At 46.8% G+C, this 20,937-nt stretch overlaps 1 pseudogene across 1 annotated transcript in view; it reads right to left on the reverse strand.

Annotated features, from left to right (window-relative positions):
* The window catches only part of LOC146864063 (prolactin receptor-like), a 216,396-nt pseudogene extending 201,456 nt beyond the window's left edge, over positions 1-14,940 (reverse strand). Inside the window, exon 1 of the transcript XR_014970045.1 lies at positions 14,595-14,940. The product of XR_014970045.1 is annotated as a prolactin receptor-like (transcript). The remainder of the gene's footprint in view (positions 1-14,594) is intronic.
* Between the last annotated feature and the right edge of the window lie 5,997 nt (positions 14,941-20,937).

The raw sequence follows: 20,937 nt of genomic DNA on the forward strand, positions 1-20,937 counted from the left end.
TTGTACGCCATATGGAACTATCAAAATAGACGGCTCGGAACTCAATACATTTGAGGAACTCTTTAACTTTTTTTAATAAATTTCCCCATGGCACAAGCTATGTCTAAATGAATCATTTCCACTAAAAGGTTTACTGCTTGCGGCCTATTCTTGATGTCATACTTTTTAAAAATCGGACGTAAAAACTCTCTTCGGATTTCTAAAAGCTTCTGGCAATCCAGTAATATATGTAGGATATTACAAGTTGTTCCTAAAGTGCAGGTGCATTTTCCCTTACTGTTTATCATAAATCTTTTTACTCCTTTAGTCACATAACATGGGTTTTCCCCGATTCTTAACCTTAGCACTTCGCGACTTAACAGACAACTAGGTAACCTGTCAATGTAGGGAAAACTTAGTTCATTTTGCCACGTTAGGGCCATATGAAAAAATTAACTTTTCCTCAAGAGGTAGTCTTGGTCCTGCGCTCAAGAGAATTCTTTTCCCATGATCCTAAGTTCCCTCTTGTCAATCTTAAGTTGGAGAGACTGGGGGCACAGTATATGCTTTATCATGCAACACGCCTTATTAATTGTGGCTCTGATCCCTTTTGCCCACGTTAGCTCACTGTGTACAATCTCGTTTCTGCACCATTGTGAGATTTTATAATCATCTCCCGAACCCAAACGCTGCCAGAAACTTAATAAGTCCATGCAAGCTGGTATACCCCATGAGGTGATCCCCAATTCTAGTCTCACTGCCTGAACCATTGACGATTTAGGCAGAGAGAATAGATTTTTCAAAATGTTTCCCTCCTCCACGTCCCATCCATTTTCACCACTCAGATAAAGCACCTTTGCACCATATAAAAATTGGGGTGGTACCATAGCTAAATATGCATTTAGAACCGGTCTATCGGACATTTCACCATACGCACTAATAAATCTTTTTAATCCCTTCACTGAAGCCGATACCCTTAGTTTTAGTGCATCAAGATAGGTATGCCATTGCAGGCTTCTCTCGAACCACATCCCCAGATACCTAAATTCTGTTACCTTTTCTAGCTTCTTGGTTCCCAGAAACCATGAGAACCCTGTATTCCTTCTACCAAAACATAAGATCTTTGTCTTATCCATGTTAACAACATGTTTTTTGATGTGGCAGTATTTATGAAACTTGTTTAATTTTCTTTGTAAGCCAATCTCCGTCTGGTCCATAATTACCAGGTCATCCGCATAGAGTAGACATCAAATTTGTTTCCCATCTTGCTTCGGGCTTGCCCTTCTTACAGTACCTAGGATTGAGGACAAGTATGCAATAAAGAAGGAGAAAAGCAGTGGGGCTAATACGCACCCCTGCCTCAGCCCATTACCAATCTGGATTTTTTGAGAAAAACTCCCTTCTACATCTAAGATTATCTGGGCCTAATTTTCAGTTTGTAGTGCTTGGATCAGGCCCAATAGATCCCCAAGGATGTTATACCCAATCAAAGTCTCCCACAGCTGCTCCTGGTCCACCAAATCAAATGCTGCGCGGAAGTCCACAAAGCAGCAGAACAAACTTCCCCTCTGCTCAATCGACTTCCGCGCAATGGACCAGAGTGCAAAACAGTGGCCTACCGTTGAGTGTCTCTCTTTAAACCCTCCCTTTTCTGGAGGCACAATCTGATTTTCTTCCACCCAGTCCTTGAGTAATCCCAATATTACTTTGGTGAAAACGTTTTCACCTATATCTAGAAGGTTTATTAATCTGTAATTTGTTGGGGTGTTTACATCTCCTTTTTTATGGATTGGCCTTACAATAGCTCCTCTCCAGTTAGCTGGCACAATCCCTGTATTAAGGATCCCATGAAACATATTCGCAAAGAACTCTGAGCACCACTCGGCTTAGTTTTTATAATTAGTGCCGGCAAATTATCTGGGCCAGTCGCATGGGTTGGGTTTAGACTAGATATTATTTTCCTTAAGTGGCTGAAGGTAAAGCGTTCCTGTATCTCTTCCTTCACTTCTGGCCATGCTATCGTACTTGCTTTATCTATCATTGGCCACTTCCCATAAATATCCCCCAGATAATCCACCCCATCATCTTCGGGGACCGAACAGTGCAGAGCCCCTAATACTTTACCGGAACTTTCTTGAACCAACTTCCAGAAACCTTTCACATTTTTGGCTTCAATTACTGCTAGCAAGCTTGCCCAGCAGCTGTCTTTATAGGTTCTTTTTTTATTCCTAATGACTGTTTTATATTTTATCCTTAGTTTCTGGAGAGAAGATAACAATTCATCATTATACCTTACTCTTAGTCTTCTTTCCTTTTGTCTAATGCAAGCTTTTGCTTTGCGGCATTCCTCATCGAACCAAGGACTGTTATTGGAATGGGGTCTATTTTTCCTGGCTGCCCCGGGTCTATTTTTCCTGGCTGCCCCGTGTTTACCACCATTAATTTTAACCCTTAGGCATTCTACCAATTGACTTATTGTATTTTCAATACAGGCGATGTTGTCCTTACATGGAGATTTTTCTAGAGAAAAAAGCAATTTACAGTGCCAATAGCTCGAAATCTCGCAATTGCTAGACAGATTGCATTGCAAATGCTTGTTCTAAATGTGTTTATGTCAGGAAAAATAAACAATATCATGGTGTCAGCTACACAACTTGAAAATGGGTCATGTTTAATGTCTCAAATACTTCATTGTTTGTGCCTACTTTATTCTGAGGACTTCAGTTCTGACAAAAAAAAGGTATTTTCACAAAAGTCTCGCCCTGTCCATCCCTCTCTATTTTACTCATGACGCTGCTATTTTCCTCATCTGGAATCAAGTCAGTTCCATGAGAACAAGCTGAGGGCTTAAGAGGGAAGGAGAGAAAATGTTTACCTTGATAAATACCAATGATGTAGGAAAGATAAAAACAAAGATATCAAACAACATTATTAGCAGTGATAATAAAATAACAAGCATTTGCAATGCAACAGGTCTCGCATTTTCGCAAGTCTGAGCTATCGAAATTGTAAATGACAATGCCTTTTATTTTTATTTTTAAAATGCGAGATCTATGGGATTACAAATGCTTGTTCATTTTAACTTACATTATACACAAAAAAAGAGAGGTTTTTCCGATGTCTTCCTCCTGCAGTTTTTAGGGACAGTGGATGATATAACGGTTTGAGGGAAATTAATGAACAGTTGAAAAAACTGCGTAAATAGGTGCGTGTCCATCACTGTGCCCCAAACGTTTGCAGAAAGGCTAAAAAAAAATTTGCTTTATACTCTTAGATTTATTGATTAAATGAGTTCTCCGTTTGAGCAATAACTGCGGTGCACAAAAAAAACCTGAATACATATTTAAAAAATAAAAAAAATGCAACATAGACTAGAACGCTATATAAGTACATCGTTTACATTATGCGTGCTCTGATAAGGCCAGCTGTCTGGATATTGCAGAGGCTTCTACAATTTACCATGCAGGTTTGGATTTAGGTTCCTGTGTGTTGATAGTGAGGACGTTTAACAAATGCTTGTTCATGTAACGGGCAGGGGAAAACACACAAACTTCGTATTACGGCAAAGTTAATACACATTTCTATGTTGTGGCGGTCTGAGTACATGCTTGACATAGTGTCACATTATCACATGCTGAGTGCATGGTTCACTGAGTCAGATGGAAAGCTTATATAATCCCCATTAGAGGAGAGCACACAGCTCCAATTACAAAGCGGACATGCAATGTGATGAATGCGACGTGGGAGGACAGCCCCCTTTGCAGCGGGCACCACGTGTGACCGTGCGCAGGCCAGGAGATTGGTTTAGGCTGAGAGGGGACAGGACACTTAGTACCGGCCCTTATTGCATTTGGCTGCAAAGGTTTAGCTTCCAGGGAAATAGCTGCAGACAGTTGTTTTTCCCAGAGCTGCTTTGGGACAGAGTCGAGAATGTGGCAAGATGTTTGTCCGTCGTGGGTTTAGGGAAGGAGGATAGAGGGACAAAGAAAGGGAGGGAGGGGATAAGGGCGGCGACTGTATGCACATGTCCCTGCCCCCTCAAAAGTTCTTTGATTGGCGCTGTATTGGCCACAATGGCAGATAACGTACTGAATGGTGCATTCTGATTAGATAAAGCTTAGTGAGTTAAGAGCACGTAGCAGAGATCTATGTTGCTTGTAGATCAGAGCTTTGCGTCGATTGTGGCGTGTCCAATTTTACATCCTTCTGGGTTCACTCCAGCTGGGTTGCCACTCTGTAGCCATGGAATCAGTCTGTTTGTGGGATACGCTGCAAATGACACCACCACATTATCAATATTATAACCAGTGTACACCAGCGCGGCCAGGAACTTGCGACCGGGAGCCTGTGTCACGCCAGACAGGCGAGCCTCACCTTCTCGCTGGTGTGAGCAGCTTAGAGGTGGAGGGTAGACAATAAACAGAATATGCAAGTATCAGCAACTGGATGCCACGCCAGAGCCCAGGACCAACCCTGACCGGAGGCTCGCAAAAAAAGGTGTGGTGCCTACGAAAAAAAAATGAACGTTGTCTTTGTGTAATGTAACTGGTGCCCATGTAAAATGCTTCAATACATTCGGGCTGAGTTTGCGCTATAAAGAATTGCTAAAAACAAAATGACACCTAGAACCGTGAACTGCTGCTGAGTTAAGATTTTTTTTCTCGACGAGAGTGAGGGCAAAAACGGAGACCCCGTGCTGACATTATTTGAACATGGCGGAGGCATACGCTATGAATAAAGATTTAAGAAAATCATGGACCCTGAAATTAAAACCAGTGTAGAAGCAACACAGGAGAAGAAAAGCAGAACAAAACAGGGTGCAGAAGAAGAAGCAAAACAGACAGGCAGGTGGAGGGGGGCGAATAGGCCACGAGGACAGCAGGTGGAGGAAGAGGAACCTCACGGATAGGAGGGTAGAATAATGGTTAAACGAGGAAAGAAAACTGATCCGCAGAAGGAACGCACAATCTGCACAATTCTGTGATGCAATGCTGCCGCTCTGAACCTCACGGATAGGAGGGTAGAAGAATGGTTAAACGAGGAAAGAAAAGTGATCCACAGAAGGAACGCACAATCGGCACAATTCTGTGATGCAATGCTGCCGCTCTGGTTACAGAGGCTAAAATAACTCCCCAGCATAAAATTCCACAGCGGAGAGTCTCGTTACAGACGCAGGGGGTGATCTGTAAAATAAACAAGTTAAACAAACGTGGTGTGACCCGAAACAGATGGCACACTACGCGCAATTAAAACAAGTGCGAGCGGAGCGGACGAAAACTGTAGTTAGGTGCCGCTGCTTCCGGACTACACAGAAGTTACTATCGGATCGACAGCCAACAGAAAGCAAGATAAGAACAGCAATGCCACAGTTAAACCAATCGCAAGTGGTAAAAGAAATTAAACGGAGTTTCAGCCAACATACAGATTACTTTATGTCTCGCTAAGACAGCGCATGCGCTGCCAAGGCGAGACCTAAAAATAGGGGTGATTTTATACTGAGTGTAATAGGACCAATAGTGAAAACAGGGAGAACATGTATTATACTGTAGTTGCAATTGTATGGCGCATTATACCCATACTGAGGCGCTGAAACGCATTAGTGGACGAGTAGTAAAACATTGTCACGCTCGACTGCGTGAACGCTGATTTGCCCTGTGTCCTCCAAGGGAAGCGTTTGGAGTCTCTGTTGTTAAGCGAGTATGGTAGTAAAGAAGAATGAACGATAAAACACGTTTTAATACATTTTTGTCATGTCTGATTGGAAGTGTGGGCGTTAAGAAAGCGATCTATGAGGTGTTTTAGTGATGTGTGTGAAAAGTATTGGAATGCACTGCTCGGGGCGCTGTGATTTGAGCACCTGTGCGCATGGGGGGTTGAGACGTAAAGTGAGAAATCATTCTGTATAGTGCATACCCTCATCTGCATGAATAAGTTCCGGATCTTGGGTGGGTATGATAAGAATACCCGATTAATAATGATATTGATAATATTATGAAATCTAGTCGTTAAGTACTCAGCTTGGCAAATCGAGTTTTTCTCGTGCTTCTCAGCTCTTGTGGTCCTCGGCTGTAGGCTCCATCTCCCAGTACCATTAATTCCTTATGTGACACATAAGAGAAAACCTTAGCAGCGGACTACTGTCAGCATAGTACTACTGTCTACAGCGGATATGTGTGTGTATATGTATATATATATATATATATATATATTTGCAAGCACTCTTACACTCCGCGATTCTGCCGCCAGCCACGGAAAAAGAGCACGGACCACAGTTCTTGAAGATCGAAGATTTTTAATGTCCTTAAGTTACATCCTGGTAGCAGCCATTACGCGTTTCGTCCCTGCTCGGGGACTTGATCACACACACACACACACACACACAACTGATGCTCATGTAAAGCGCTCTGATACATTAGGGTCGAGTTTGCGCTATATAAAAATGCAAAGTAAATAAGAGCACAGTTCCTACCAGCATCATACCCATGGGCGTAGGAAGTGTGGGGGACGCGGGGGATATATCCCCCCCAGATTTTAGAGTGGGGGGGACACGGGGGACAAGGGTGGGGGGGACGAGGGGACAAAGGAATTTCCCCTCTCCCTTCTGTTATCGCAGGGCCATTAGCACGCGAAAGCGCTACCTAATGTCCCTGCACTTGACCTGCCTGGAGTCAGAGGCCACCCGCCCTCTGCCTTTTGTTATGCTGCAGGAAGGCTCAGCCGTTCTGGGAAGGGCAGAGAACGGAGAAAAAATAAACGCTGCCTCTTTTCCTTCATGGCAAGGACCGTGTCCACTACTCCTGATCTGCCTCTGGCGGCTGCCCTCCTCTCTTTATTCCTCCATCTCTTTCTGTCTCTGTCTCGCTCCTGCTTACGTGCTGATTTCAAGAGGCAGCTCTTAAGGTACTCTCTCTTGCTCTCCTTTTCTTTATTTGTTCCCCTGTGAAATTGATCCAAAAAAGGCTGAACACTTTGGCTGTAAATGTCCTCATTTTCTGACCGTTTTCTATTGAAAAGAAAAACCTCGGAATGGAGAGAAAAAATAGTTAAATACCTAAATAAAGCAATACAGAGTGGTCAGCAGACAGGCCAGATTGTTATTTACACCCACACACATTAGCGCCACTTTTCAGAGTTTGCCAGTGAAAGCGCTACTTTCTTTTTATCTTCTTTCTTTGAACAACATTGTTTTCCCAGGGTGGGTAAGTGCGCCATTCCTAAAGGGACTGCAATACCTGGTTGATGGGTAGAGTGGAAACGTTTAATATGATCGTTTTCAACTTTTTAATTATTTTAGCTTATAAAATGCGGCTCTGTGTTTGGGGATGTGGTCTTTTTCAAACCAAACGGCATACATTTTGAAAGGATATAAGCAATGGACATTGAAAGGGGTCCCTTCCGGGTCCTGTAGCCATGTCTTGAACTTTTCAGGCAAAATCACTTACTGATTTCTGAATAATGAGTTTAAAACCGTTAAGGTAACCATGTTTTTTTCTGATTACAGTTCACATGCTTTGCTTATTCTTGCATTCCCTATGAGTGTTTGCTTTTTCCAGGGTGTTATTAATTTTTTTTCAGGCAGCATTTTACTGTTGTCTAGTGCATAATTTGAATTTAGTCGCAGCACAATTGAGTTGTGCTGAAGGCAGTGCGAGTTTCTCTCAGTGGGGCAGTATGGTGTTCAGTGTAGGAGAGAATGTGGCACTCTGGCCAGAGCTGCTGAATTTGGAACTGGAGAACCATGTTCAGACCTTCATGACCAGTTCACCATACCACACTCCTGACAGAGCTTATTCCGATGCTACACCTTAGAAGGCCCGATAGACCTTAGAAGCCCAGGTGTCTTAGCACCCGCAGGTGGACCTGTCCACCACAATCCACACTGCAGTTCACTTCCAGTCTTACGGGCAGGCATATGAAGAAGCACATCCTAGATCGACAGTGAATCTGTCACTGAGGTCACAAGACCCTTGAGGCCAGTCCACCTCACCCATTGGTACCTCCATTGGCCTTTTTCCAGCACTAGCAGTGCAACTTGCCTGGGGTTGGCAATGTAGGATTTGCATGCACACCAAACTTAGGGGGTGATTATAATGGCAGTGGGACCGCCACGTCACCCCGTCGGTGGCGGTCCCACCGCCATTGGTGACTGCATCACAGCCCGCCATATTACAATGGCGGGTGGTTACCTGGCGGTCGGAAAGACCAACCACCACGCACACGACGGGCTTCTTGGGCCCGCCGGTGTGTTGGAGGGGTTCATGGTTCCTACAATGCTGGTGGTGCCTACCATGCACCGCAGCAGGGATTACGATGTCCCTTACCCGCCAGCTTATCAATGGCGGTTCACCTGCCATGGAAATGCTGGCGAAAGGGACATTGGGGGCCCGTAGCAGGCCCCTTTACCCCTGGCCCTCAGACATGGGTCCTGGGGGGCATCTATGATGCCCCACAACATATCACTGCACCATGTGGCAGGCACCGATATATTTAACATGTTCCTTTTTTTTTTTACTTTGCGGCGGATGATGCAGCCAGCAGCACCTGCTGCAATGTAAAAGATAGGCACTGCGAACACCGTAGTGGCAGTCGCATTGTAATGCCTATCGTGGGGCCTCCACCTTGAAGGCCAGCGGTCCCATTCCCCGATTCGATGGCGGTGGTACTGAAGTCCGCCTGCCATCGTAGTCAGCCCCTAAGTTTGCATTTTATGAATATGATTCAGCGGGAAATAAATTGATGTTTGCAATTTAATTGACTTTGGTTGGCCTCTTATCTATGAGATTTCCCTGTTGAATGTGCCTTTACATTATACATTTTTAGTTGTATGAATTGATTGCATACTACACTCTCCTACAGGTATTAATTTGAGTGTCATTAGGAGTGTCTGAGACCAATTGTTTTCTTAGGAATTGTTTTCTTTACTAACCTTTGCAAAGGGCCCTAAACTTCACAGCAACACAAGTCACATTTCTTTTAGTAATTTGGGATCCGTTTGAGCTACAAAATTGTTTTGGAGGAAATCGTTAGATTATGCAGCAGATGATGTATTATGTGGCAAATATGATACAGCCATAGTTAAGTGGAAAACATTTTTCCACTTAATTTTGCCCCAACATTGTAGTTGATCAATTTGTAAGTTCCCCAAACCCAAAAGTCGAGTTTGGGCACAATTTGCATTTTAAAAGCAGCCCTATAACACAGGGCTACTTTTAAACTGACCTCAGGCTTCAGCAGTGCACACATGCAAGCGCAGAAAGGGCTGCTGGCCTCTAAACTGCCATGCCTTATTATATTCTAGGGACTTAAAAGTAGTTCTAATCCCCCTGCCCTATTATGTACTAGGGCCTTATAGGAGAGGTGATGCCAATCATAGGGGTACCCTAACCCATAGTGCACCCTAGTGTATGTAGGTGTTTTCACTGTATTTTTAAGTGCCTCTTTCAGAATAGCACTGGCTGTTTAGGCAGAGGCCAGGGTCAGTCAGTCAGGTACCACCAGTACCAGTCAGCAAAAAGTTGGGGAGCGCCCAGGGCGGCTTTGCAACACTAGAGAAACACAAACTCAGAAAGTAAAACATAACACCATGGTTGGGGGGTTCTCTTCAATAATCAGAATTGATTTCTATCCTAATGAACCCATTTTCCAACATTAGGATAGGGAAAGACTGGGGAAAAATCATAACGTTCTAATCTATACATTGAAGTTTTTATGCAGCTCTTTGATGACGGTTAATAGCTCACTGTTCAATGTTAGGATTTTAACTTATAAACTTCAAATACCAAAAGAATATCTCAGACAAAAACAGTAACTCACTGACCTATTGAATTAAAGCTTTCACTAGACAAGCCTTCGATCTCTCTCAAAAAAAGAACATTAATCACCAAAGTTATCTTCACATTTTTATTGTTGCCTGAAAATTGCTGGAGACCAGGAATGCAGCAGCAGGTACTTTTCAAACCCTAATGCACTTGCAAACACGACGCCCCCACCCTAAGTCAGCGGCCTTTGTTTGCTTTGTGCATTAAGATGCAAGATTCATATATATGTTTTTTTTTAAACATTTGGTCTCATTACTATATGAATGTAAATAACAATAAAGCATACATGCAAACTGTGACTACATGCCTGCTTTTCTCAATATTTCACTTCGAAAGTATGCGATTGTATTTGTTGAACGGGCGGTGATTTGTATAGGGTCACTGGAAAGTGCACAAGGTTGTCCCTGTCCCACCCAGAATTTTAGTGTCTCCTACGCCCCTGATCATACCCATCTATACAGGGGCGTAGGAGACACTAAAATTCTGGGTGGGACAGGGACAACCTTGTGCACTTTCCAGTGACCCTATACAAATCACCGCCCGTTCAACAAATACAATCGCATACTTTCGAAGTGAAATATTGAGAAAAGCAGGCATGTAGTCACAGTTTGCATGTATGCTTTATTGTTATTTACATTCATATAGTAATGAGACCAAATGTTTAAAAAAAAACATATATATGAATCTTGCATCTTAATGCACAAAGCAAACAAAGGCCGCTGACTTAGGGTGGGGGCGTCGTGTTTGCAAGTGCATTAGGGTTTGAAAAGTACCTGCTGCTGCATTCCTGGTCTCCAGCAATTTTCAGGCAACAATAAAAATGTGAAGATAACTTTGGTGATTAATGTTCTTTTTTTGAGAGAGATCGAAGGCTTGTCTAGTGAAAGCTTTAATTCAATAGGTCAGTGAGTTACTGTTTTTGTCTGAGATATTCTTTTGGTATTTGAAGTTTATAAGTTAAAATCCTAACATTGAACAGTGAGCTATTAACCGTCATCAAAGAGCTGCATAAAAACTTCAATGTATAGATTAGAACGTTATGATTTTTCCCCAGTCTTTCCCTATCCTAATGTTGGAAAATGGGTTCATTAGGATAGAAATCAATTCTGATTATTGAAGAGAACCCCCCAACCATGGTGTTATGTTTTACATTCTGAGTTTGTGTTTCTCTAGTGTTGCAAAGCCGCCCTGGGCGCTCCCCAACTTTTTGCTGACTGGTACTGGTGGTACCTGACTGACTGACCCTGGCCTCTGCCTAAACAGCCAGTGCTATTCTGAAAGAGGCACTTAAAAATACAGTGAAAACACCTACATACACTAGGGTGCACTATGGGTTAGGGTACCCCTATGATTGGCATGACCTCTCCTATAAGGCCCTAGTACATAATAGGGCAGGGGGATTAGAACTACTTTTAAGTCCCTAGAATATAATAAGGCATGGCAGTTTAGAGGCCAGCAGCCCTTTCTGCGCTTGCATGTGTGCATTGCTGAAGCCTGAGGTCAGTTTAAAAGTAGCCCTGTGTTATAGGGCTGCTTTTAAAATGCAAATTGTGCCCAAACTCGACTTTTGGGTTTGGGGAACTTACAAATTGATCAACTACAATGTTGGGGCAAAATTAAGTGGAAAAATGTTTTCCACTTAACTATGGCTGTATCATATTTGCCACATAATACATCATCTGCTGCATAATCTAACGATTTCCTCCAAAACAATTTTGTAGCTCAAACGGATCCCAAATTACTAAAAGAAATGTGACTTGTGTTGCTGTGAAGTTTAGGGCCCTTTGCAAAGGTTAGTAAAGAAAACAATTCCTAAGAAAACAATTGGTCTCAGACACTCCTAATGACACTCAAATTAATACCTGTAGGAGAGTGTAGTATGCAATCAATTCATACAACTAAAAATGTATAATGTAAAGGCACATTCAACAGGGAAATCTCATAGATAAGAGGCCAACCAAAGTCAATTAAATTGCAAACATCAATTTATTTCCCGCTGAATCATATTCATAAAATGCAAACTTAGGGGCTGACTACGATGGCAGGCGGACTTCAGTACCACCGCCATCGAATCGGGGAATGGGACCGCTGGCCTTCAAGGTGGAGGCCCCACGATAGGCATTACAATGCGACTGCCACTTCGGTGTTCGCAGTGCCTATCTTTTACATTGCAGCAGGTGCTGCTGGCTGCATCATCCGCCGCAAAGTAAAAAAAAAAAGGAACATGTTAAATATATCGGTGCCTGCCACATGGTGCAGTGATATGTTGTGGGGCATCATAGATGCCCCCCAGGACCCATGTCTGAGGGCCAGGGGTAAAGGGGCCTGCTACGGGCCCCCAATGTCCCTTTCGCCAGCATTTCCATGGCAGGTGAACCGCCATTGATAAGCTGGCGGGTAAGGGACATCGTAATCCCTGCTGCGGTGCATGGTAGGCACCACCAGCATTGTAGGAACCATGAACCCCTCCAACACACCGGCGGGCCCAAGAAGCCCGTCGTGTGCGTGGTGGTTGGTCTTTCCGACCGCCAGGTAACCACCCGCCATTGTAATATGGCGGGCTGTGATGCAGTCACCAATGGCGGTGGGACCGCCACCGACGGGGTGACGTGGCGGTCCCACTGCCATTATAATCACCCCCTAAGTTTGGTGTGCATGCAAATCCTACATTGCCAACCCCTGGCAAGTTGCACTGCTAGTGCTGGAAAAAGGCCAATGGAGGTACCAATGGGTGAGGTGGACTGGCCTCAAGGGTCTTGTGACCTCAGTGACAGATTCACTGTCGATCTAGGATGTGCTTCTTCATATGCCTGCCCGTAAGACTGGAAGTGAACTGCAGTGTGGATTGTGGTGGACAGGTCCACCTGCGGGTGCTAAGACACCTGGGCTTCTAAGGTCTATCGGGCCTTCTAAGGTGTAGCATCGGAATAAGCTCTGTCAGGAGTGTGGTATGGTGAACTGGTCATGAAGGTCTGAACATGGTTCTCCAGTTCCAAATTCAGCAGCTCTGGCCAGAGTGCCACATTCTCTCCTACACTGAACACCATACTGCCCCACTGAGAGAAACTCGCACTGCCTTCAGCACAACTCAATTGTGCTGCGACTAAATTCAAATTATGCACTAGACAACAGTAAAATGCTGCCTGAAAAAAAATTAATAACACCCTGGAAAAAGCAAACACTCATTGGGAATGCAAGAATAAGCAAAGCATGTGAACTGTAATCAGAAAAAAACATGGTTACCTTAACGGTTTTAAACTCATTATTCAGAAATCAGTAAGTGATTTTGCCTGAAAAGTTCAAGACATGGCTACAGGACCCGGAAGGGACCCCTTTCAATGTCCATTGCTTATATCCTTTCAAAATGTATGCCGTTTGGTTTGAAAAAGACCACATCCCCAAACACAGAGCCGCATTTTATAAGCTAAAATAATTAAAAAGTTGAAAACGATCATATTAAACGTTTCCACTCTACCCATCAACCAGGTATTGCAGTCCCTTTAGGAATGGCGCACTTACCCACCCTGGGAAAACAATGTTGTTCAAAGAAAGAAGATAAAAAGAAAGTAGCGCTTTCACTGGCAAACTCTGAAAAGTGGCGCTAATGTGTGTGGGTGTAAATAACAATCTGGCCTGTCTGCTGACCACTCTGTATTGCTTTATTTAGGTATTTAACTATTTTTTCTCTCCATTCCGAGGTTTTTCTTTTCAATAGAAAACGGTCAGAAAATGAGGACATTTACAGCCAAAGTGTTCAGCCTTTTTTGGATCAATTTCACAGGGGAACAAATAAAGAAAAGGAGAGCAAGAGAGAGTACCTTAAGAGCTGCCTCTTGAAATCAGCACGTAAGCAGGAGCGAGACAGAGACAGAAAGAGATGGAGGAATAAAGAGAGGAGGGCAGCCGCCAGAGGCAGATCAGGAGTAGTGGACACGGTCCTTGCCATGAAGGAAAAGAGGCAGCGTTTATTTTTTCTCCGTTCTCTGCCCTTCCCAGAACGGCTGAGCCTTCCTGCAGCATAACAAAAGGCAGAGGGCGGGTGGCCTCTGACTCCAGGCAGGTCAAGTGCAGGGACATTAGGTAGCGCTTTCGCGTGCTAATGGCCCTGCGATAACAGAAGGGAGAGGGGAAATTCCTTTGTCCCCTCGTCCCCCCCACCCTTGTCCCCCGTGTCCCCCCCACTCTAAAATCTGGGGGGGATATATCCCCCGCGTCCCCCACACTTCCTACGCCCATGCATCTATATCATTCAAGCTCTCCCTGGTGCGTACATTACTGCGTCACGCCTACGCCCCCTGTAAGGAAAGGACGTACACAAAGATTCGCGTGCGTCATGCCTATAGTAATGCGGCCTCACGTGGCTCGCGCTGTTCCCTGCCCTATTCTGATTCCCGGACCGGTGCACTCCGGTCCAGCTCCCCACCTCTGGTTGCTCGGAGCCCGCCTTGGCGGTGGTACCGCCTCACGCTAGAAGTTCCCCGACGATGGCGTCCTCCTCGCCTGATCCTCTCCCCGCGGCTCGGTGTTGCCCGGGGTCCCTGCCGTTCTCTCCGACTGAGTGAAGCCCCTGTACCCGGGACAGCTGGGCGGCAGTGAGCGCTGGGCCCCTGGCCTCTCTCCGGTTAGTCATATTTCTGTGGATGAATTGCGGCTGCCCCCTAGTGTGCGAGACTGCTGACAATCTATGTGAAGTCCCAACCACTTTCTTAGAACGGAGTAATTTAACCGCCTTTCCAGAACACACAGAATTGAATAAAATAATACAAAAAGTAAACATAGAGATGCCTGAGAAAATACCAGTTTTATAATTGGGCTGAGCTCCACCGGACCTGGAGTATCTTGAAAGCTGATCGGATTTAGTAAGTACGCGTCTCACTCTCAACTATCATTCTCGTGCCGAAATTTGCCAAGGTTTCCTGATTGTGACAATGCCCACAGCGCCGTGTGCCCTGTTCTGGCCCGGCCCTCCTCCTTGTGGTAGTGCCTCCCTCTCTCGTCGTCTCCTCCTGCTTTCTCTCCGTTCCCACTGGAAGCGCTGCGTCCAGGCTCTGCGCAATGAATACACCGCTTCACGTGCAGACACTGCAATCGATACCGCTCATCCGCAAAATCAGGGTCGAGGAGTATCGCGTTCCCACACTCCACTGGTATCCACCTTCGTCATTCTCTTATCTGATCACGGTAGAGAGGCACATTACCCAGGCAATCGCCTCAGTCAGGGCTTTAAGTGGGATGAAAAACCCGGTGGGTCTCTCAAGGAGCCGTGGCCAATGTAATTGAAGGCGTAGCTTAAAAACACGTAAGCTAAAAATGTGTGCGTAGCATAGTGTGCCGCCCGACTGGTGTTTTGCTGTTTCTGTCATTGCATCCATGAAATGACACAACAGGTAACATCATACTTGCAACAAGTCAGGGCTATTGGCTTTGTCAGTGGTTGTTAGTTGCATAAGATAAATAAGCAGCAACAGTGGCTTGTATATAATACTGAAAAAGCTTCCACTTAAAGCCCTGGTGACACCACAACAATGTTACTGCTCCTGAGTTTCAAAAAGAGAAGGGAAATCCAGAGAGAAAATGACACTCTTTAAAGGATTTCCCTTCCCCTATGACGCTTGAAACAAGCATTTGCAATGCAATAGGTCTCGCATTTATAAGAGTTTGAGCTATTGGCATTGTAAAATTACAATGCCTTTTATTTATGTTTTGGTTTTAAAACAAATAAAAGGCATTGTCATTTACAATGTCAGTAGCATAAACTCGCATAAAAGCAGTGTGTGGAGTGCAGCAGTGTGCGGCGTGCAGCAGTGTGCGGCGTGCAGCAGTGTGAGGCGTGCAGCAGTGTGAGGCGTGCAGCAGTGTGCGGCGTGCAGCAGTGTGCGGCATGCAGCAGTGTTTCGTGTAGCAGTGTGAGGCATGCAGCACTGTGACGTGCAGCGGCGTGCAGCAGTGTGCGGCGTGCAGCAGTGTGCGGCGTGCAGCAGTGTGAGGCATGCAGCACTGTGGCGTGCAGCGGCATGCAGCAGTGTGCTGCGTGCAGCAGTGTGCTGCATGCAGCAGTGTCGTGCAGCATGCAGCAGTGAGTAATGCAGCAGTGTGCAACAGTGTGCCGGTTGCATCAGTGTGTGGCGTGCAGCAGTGTGTGGCGTGCAGCAATGTTTCGTGTAGCAGTGTGTGGCGTGCAGCAGTGTGTGGCGTGCAGCAGTGTGCGGCGTGCAGCAGTGTGTGGCGTGCAGCAGTGTGCGGCGTGAAGCAGTGTGTGGTGTGCAGCAGTGTGAGGCGTGCAGCAGTGTGTGGTGTGCAGCGGCATGCAGCAGTGTGTGGCGTGCAGCAGTGTGAGGCGTGCAGCAGTGTGAGGCGTGCAGCAGTGTGTGGCGTGCAGCAGTGTGTGGCGTGCAGCAGTGTGTGGCGTGCAGCAGAGACACGTGGAGGGTGAGGAGAGACACGTGGAGGGTGAGGAGAGACACGTGGAGGGTGAGGAGAGACACGTGTGGAGGGTGAGGAGAGACACGTGTGGAGGGTGAGGAGAGACACCTGTGGAGCGTGAGGAGGAGACACATGTGGAGGGTGAGGAGGAGACACATGTGGAGGGTGAGGAGGAGACACATGTGGAGGGTGAGGCGGAGGGTGAGGAGACACGTGTGGAGGGTGAGGAGAGACACGTGTGGAGGGTGAGGAGAGACACGTGTGGAGGGTGAGGAGAGACACGTGTGGAGGGTGAGGAGAGGGAGAGACACATGTGGAGGGTGGGGAGGAGACACATGTGGAGGGTGAGGAGGAGACACATGTGGAGGGTGAGGCGGAGGGTGAGGAGACACGTGTGGAGGGTGAGGAGAGACACGTGTGAAGGGTGAGGAGAGACACGTGTGAAGGGTGAGGAGAGACGTGTGGAGGGTGAGGAGAGACACGTGTGGAGGGTGAGGAGAGACACGTGTGGAGGGTGAGGAGAGACACATGTGGAGGGTGAGGAGAGACATGTGGAGGGTGAGGAGAGACACGTGGAGGGTGAGGAGAGACACGTGGAGGGTGAGGAGAGACGTGGAGGGTGAGGAGAGACACGTGGAGGGTGAGGAGAGACACGTGGAGGGTGAGGAGAGACACGTGGAGGGTGAGGAGAGACACGTGTGGAGGGTGAGGAGAGACACGTGTGGAGGGTGAGGAGAGACACATGTGGAGGGTGAGGCGGAGGGTGAGGAGACACGTGTGGAGGGTGAGGAGAGACACGTGTGGAGAGTGAGGAGAGACACATGTGGAGGGTGAGGAGAGACACGTGTGGAGGGTGAGGAGAGGGAGAGACACCTGTGGAGGGTGAGGAGGAGACACATGTGGAGGGTGGGGAGGAGACACATGTGGAGGGTGAGGAGGAGACACATGTGGAGGGTGAGGCGGAGGGTGAGGAGACACGTGTGGAGGGTGAGGAGAGACACGTGTGGAGGGTGAGGAGAGACACGTGTGAAGGGTGAGGAGAGACATGTGTGGAGGGTGAGGAGAGACACGTGTGGAGGGTGAGGAGAGACACGTGTGGAGGGTGAGGAGAGACACATGTGGAGGGTGAGGAGAGACGTGTGGAGGGTGAGGAGAGACACGTGGAGGGTGAGGAGAGACACGTGGAGGGTGAGGAGAGACACGTGGAGGGTGAGGAGAGACGTGGAGTGTGAGGAGAGACACGTGGAGGGTGAGGAGAGACACGTGGAGGGTGAGGAGAGACACGTGGAGGGTGAGGAGAGACACGGAGGGGGAGGAGAGACACGTGTGGAGGGTGAGGTGGAGGGTGAGGAGAGAAACGTGTGGAGGGTGAGGAGAGACGTGTGGAGGGTGAGGAGAGACGTGTGGAGGGTGAGGAGAGACGTGTGGAGGGTGAGGAGAGACGTGTGGAGGGTGAGGAGAGACACGTGTGGAGGGTGAGCAGAGACACGTGTGGAGGGTGAGCAGAGACACGTGTGGAGGATGAGGAGAGACACGTGTGGAGGGTGAGGAGAGACGTGTGGAGGATGAGGAGAGACACGTGTGGAGGGTGAGGAAAGATGTGTGGAGGGTGAGGAGAGACACATGGAGGGTGAGGAGAGACACGTGGAGGGTGAGGAGAGACACGTGTGGAGGGTGAGGAGAGACACGTGTGGAGGGTGGGGAGAGACACATGTGGAGGGTGAGGAGAGACACGTGTGGAGGGTGAGGAGAGACGCGTGGAGGGTGAGGAGAGACGCGTGGAGGGTGAGGAGAGACGTGGAGGGTGAGGAGAGACACGTGGAGGGTGAGGAGGTGGAGGGTGAGGAGAGACAGGTGGAGGGTGAGGAGAAACAGAGTTGGAGGGTGAGGAGAGACGGAGGTGGAGGGTGAGGAGAGACGGAGGTGGAGGGTGAGGAGAGACCGAGGTGGAGGGTGAGGAGAGACCGAGGTGGAACATGTTGTGACCTTTTAAGTAACTTTTTATAGGTTTGTGTTAGGAACAATATTTGGGGGTTAAAATATGAAGATCACGCAGCAGATGGATTATGTGGCAAGAGCGGAAAATCCATAATTACTCGAAAAAAAGCCATGGCCGCAGAATTGCATAATGCCAGTGGCCCTGCCCTTGGGGTAAAATTGCAGCACCATATTTACCGAGAGTTGCTCGCTAATGATGACATCATTCATGTTCACCCAGACAAAACGCTATTTCTGCAGCGTGGTGCCAAGGCAATCTAAACATGAGGGCACCCTCCCGTGCATATTTATATGCGCAGGCAAGGGCCTATGGGTATATCCAATGGGATGTTATTTTTTCACAGGCATTAGGTGTAATAACTCGTGCAGATTTCTTTTTGCCTATTGTTTGACTCTGCTTTCAACTAGTGCAGGCATTCCATACAAAGCTAGGTCATTCCACTTAAGTCGATCTAGCCTCGTGTGGAATCTTAGGGCGTTTGCAGAGTTTATGCAACTTTACATCCACTTTGCATATATTAACAGGTGCTTGGTTCCAGGTGAGCTGAAGCAGTTTTGTGGAGTGTTTGTGTCGACTTTTCAACACCACACAAAACTTTTTTTCTGCAAAAGTTGATTGACACCGCCATTTGCACCACTTTGCACCCGTGCAAAGGGACCGAGCCTGGAGTAACGCAGAACTACTCACAGAGTAAGATGTGGGACTCACACTACAGGAAGACAAACATCGGAAGGGAACCTCTTTTACTAATATGCAGTGTGATTTCAGAGCCCCTCCCCGCCCCCTTCCAAAAATGTTTCCTCCATGAAAGTGTGTTGGGGCTGGAGACAGGGAACTGGGGCGACATTTAGGGGGAGCTGCGATCTGCGTCTGTCCCAGGTAAAGAATGCAGGCCCTGGTTTCTAATTATAAGATGTGTGATTCCTGTGAATAAAAAAATGCTCGTTTATTAGGCAGGGCCAGGTGTTCACTTGCTTGTCTTATCAAGACCGCATTTGCATTTTATTACCTGCTCTTTTCTCACATGAAGTCACAACCCAGCGACATTCCCGGCATAGCTCTCGTGGCGACACCACCCTCAGGGCGTGAGCCATTCCCCAAGACCCCGTAATTTCCCTTTTAAATGGCTCCTCGAAATCGGCGCATTTTTCCAACCAGGCCCTTGTTTCGTTAAACTTGGTAAGAAAACATTAATGGTGAGGAAAGCTTTGTGGGTTGGTGCGTCTGCTGCTGAAATTGGAACCGGATTTTCGCTCATTTGACGGACAGGAGCATTAGAACGATCAGGTTGAGTAAATACAGCATATGTTGCTCATAGTGCTACGAAGTAACAACACTGCGCCGACAAGTGCAACTGAACAGTGGATATTTTCATAAACTCCTGGATTAGGAGGAAATAATGACCAGACCCAATAGTGCAAGATGAAACGAAGTAAAAGTGATAAGTGCCCGCCGAAATAAATGACGTTTACAGGACTTATACGCACTTTAAAGATGCTGCTTTGTTTTGTCTACATTATGGTACATGTTGCAGCTAAACACTGCAATACTATAAAATATCTTTTAAAATTATATATCGAATCACCGCGTTTAATTGTCTTCCGGAAATAAACATTCTGCTTTAGAACCTCTCTGAGCTCCGTTGCAGGGCCCGCTCAATGCAAGGAGTCCTCCGTTGGAAAGGACGTGTTCTAGTTTGTTACTCCAGTTAAGAACACGACTGTCTCTCACATATATATGGTCGCTTCTACTAAAGGCTCCACTCACGCGGGTCCATCTCTGCTAGACTGTTCTTCCTCTCCCTGAGTGATCAGCTCTCTGTAACCTGCCCTGGTGACTGCAGACGCCCTCGCTGACAATCATCCTTGCTGAAATGGAGTACGAAGGACAAACCTCTGAGGGCAGCCTATTCAACGAGGCATCGCACGTGGCCTGGTGCAAACATGATATGTCTCCGAGCTGTGGACGTTCTGTGCCCAAAGACAATTGCTGGTGCATCCACCGCACAGCACCTGGAAACAACTTTCCACGACAAAGTGATGTAGGCGCCCTCTCCCACTAATGTTCGTCTTACTATTTGATTTTCCTGACATTAGTGGTGGACTCTCTGGGGTAGCCATGGCAATACTCAATAAACAAATATGACGTTGTTGTTGTATCATAGTGCTTCGAGGTTGTTGTGAGGGGTGTAGTAGCGCTATGCCGAGAGCCTCGGGCAATGTATCTGTTTTGCAGGTGCTTCGCAGAGATATAGTATTTTTTATTACAGTGAGGCCCCTTCGTGGCCCTCTTACTGCCTGGTGGGAGACCCCGGTTGCGGCAAACTCAGCGATGTCTTTAGTGGGGTTCTGATCTGAATAGCGCTTTGACTACCCGCCCAAGGAGGCGAGTGTAAATGCACCTATGTTGCTAGTTTACGGACTTTAACGTCTATCGGGGAAACCAAAGCGTCGAAAGCGACCTTCTGTGGCTTCAAATTCAAAAGGTACAATACGCAAATAACACACCCGTGCCACACACGTTTGCGGCCGCTTTGATGTCCTCAGTGGCCGCGTGGCTCACTGAGGACATCAAAGATTGGGGGGAAAACGAAAACAGTCGAAACGAGGGACATATCGAGAAGGAGGCTGCAACAGAAGAAGCGGGATACAGAAAAATACAAGGGAAGAGAAGTAATAAATGTAAAAGTCACACTGTAGTTCCTCAGATGCCGGGATG

The sequence above is a fragment of the Triturus cristatus genome, chromosome 2_1 (assembly GCF_964204655.1).
Source record: "Triturus cristatus chromosome 2_1, aTriCri1.1, whole genome shotgun sequence".
Classification (NCBI taxonomy): Eukaryota; Metazoa; Chordata; class Amphibia; order Caudata; family Salamandridae; genus Triturus; species Triturus cristatus.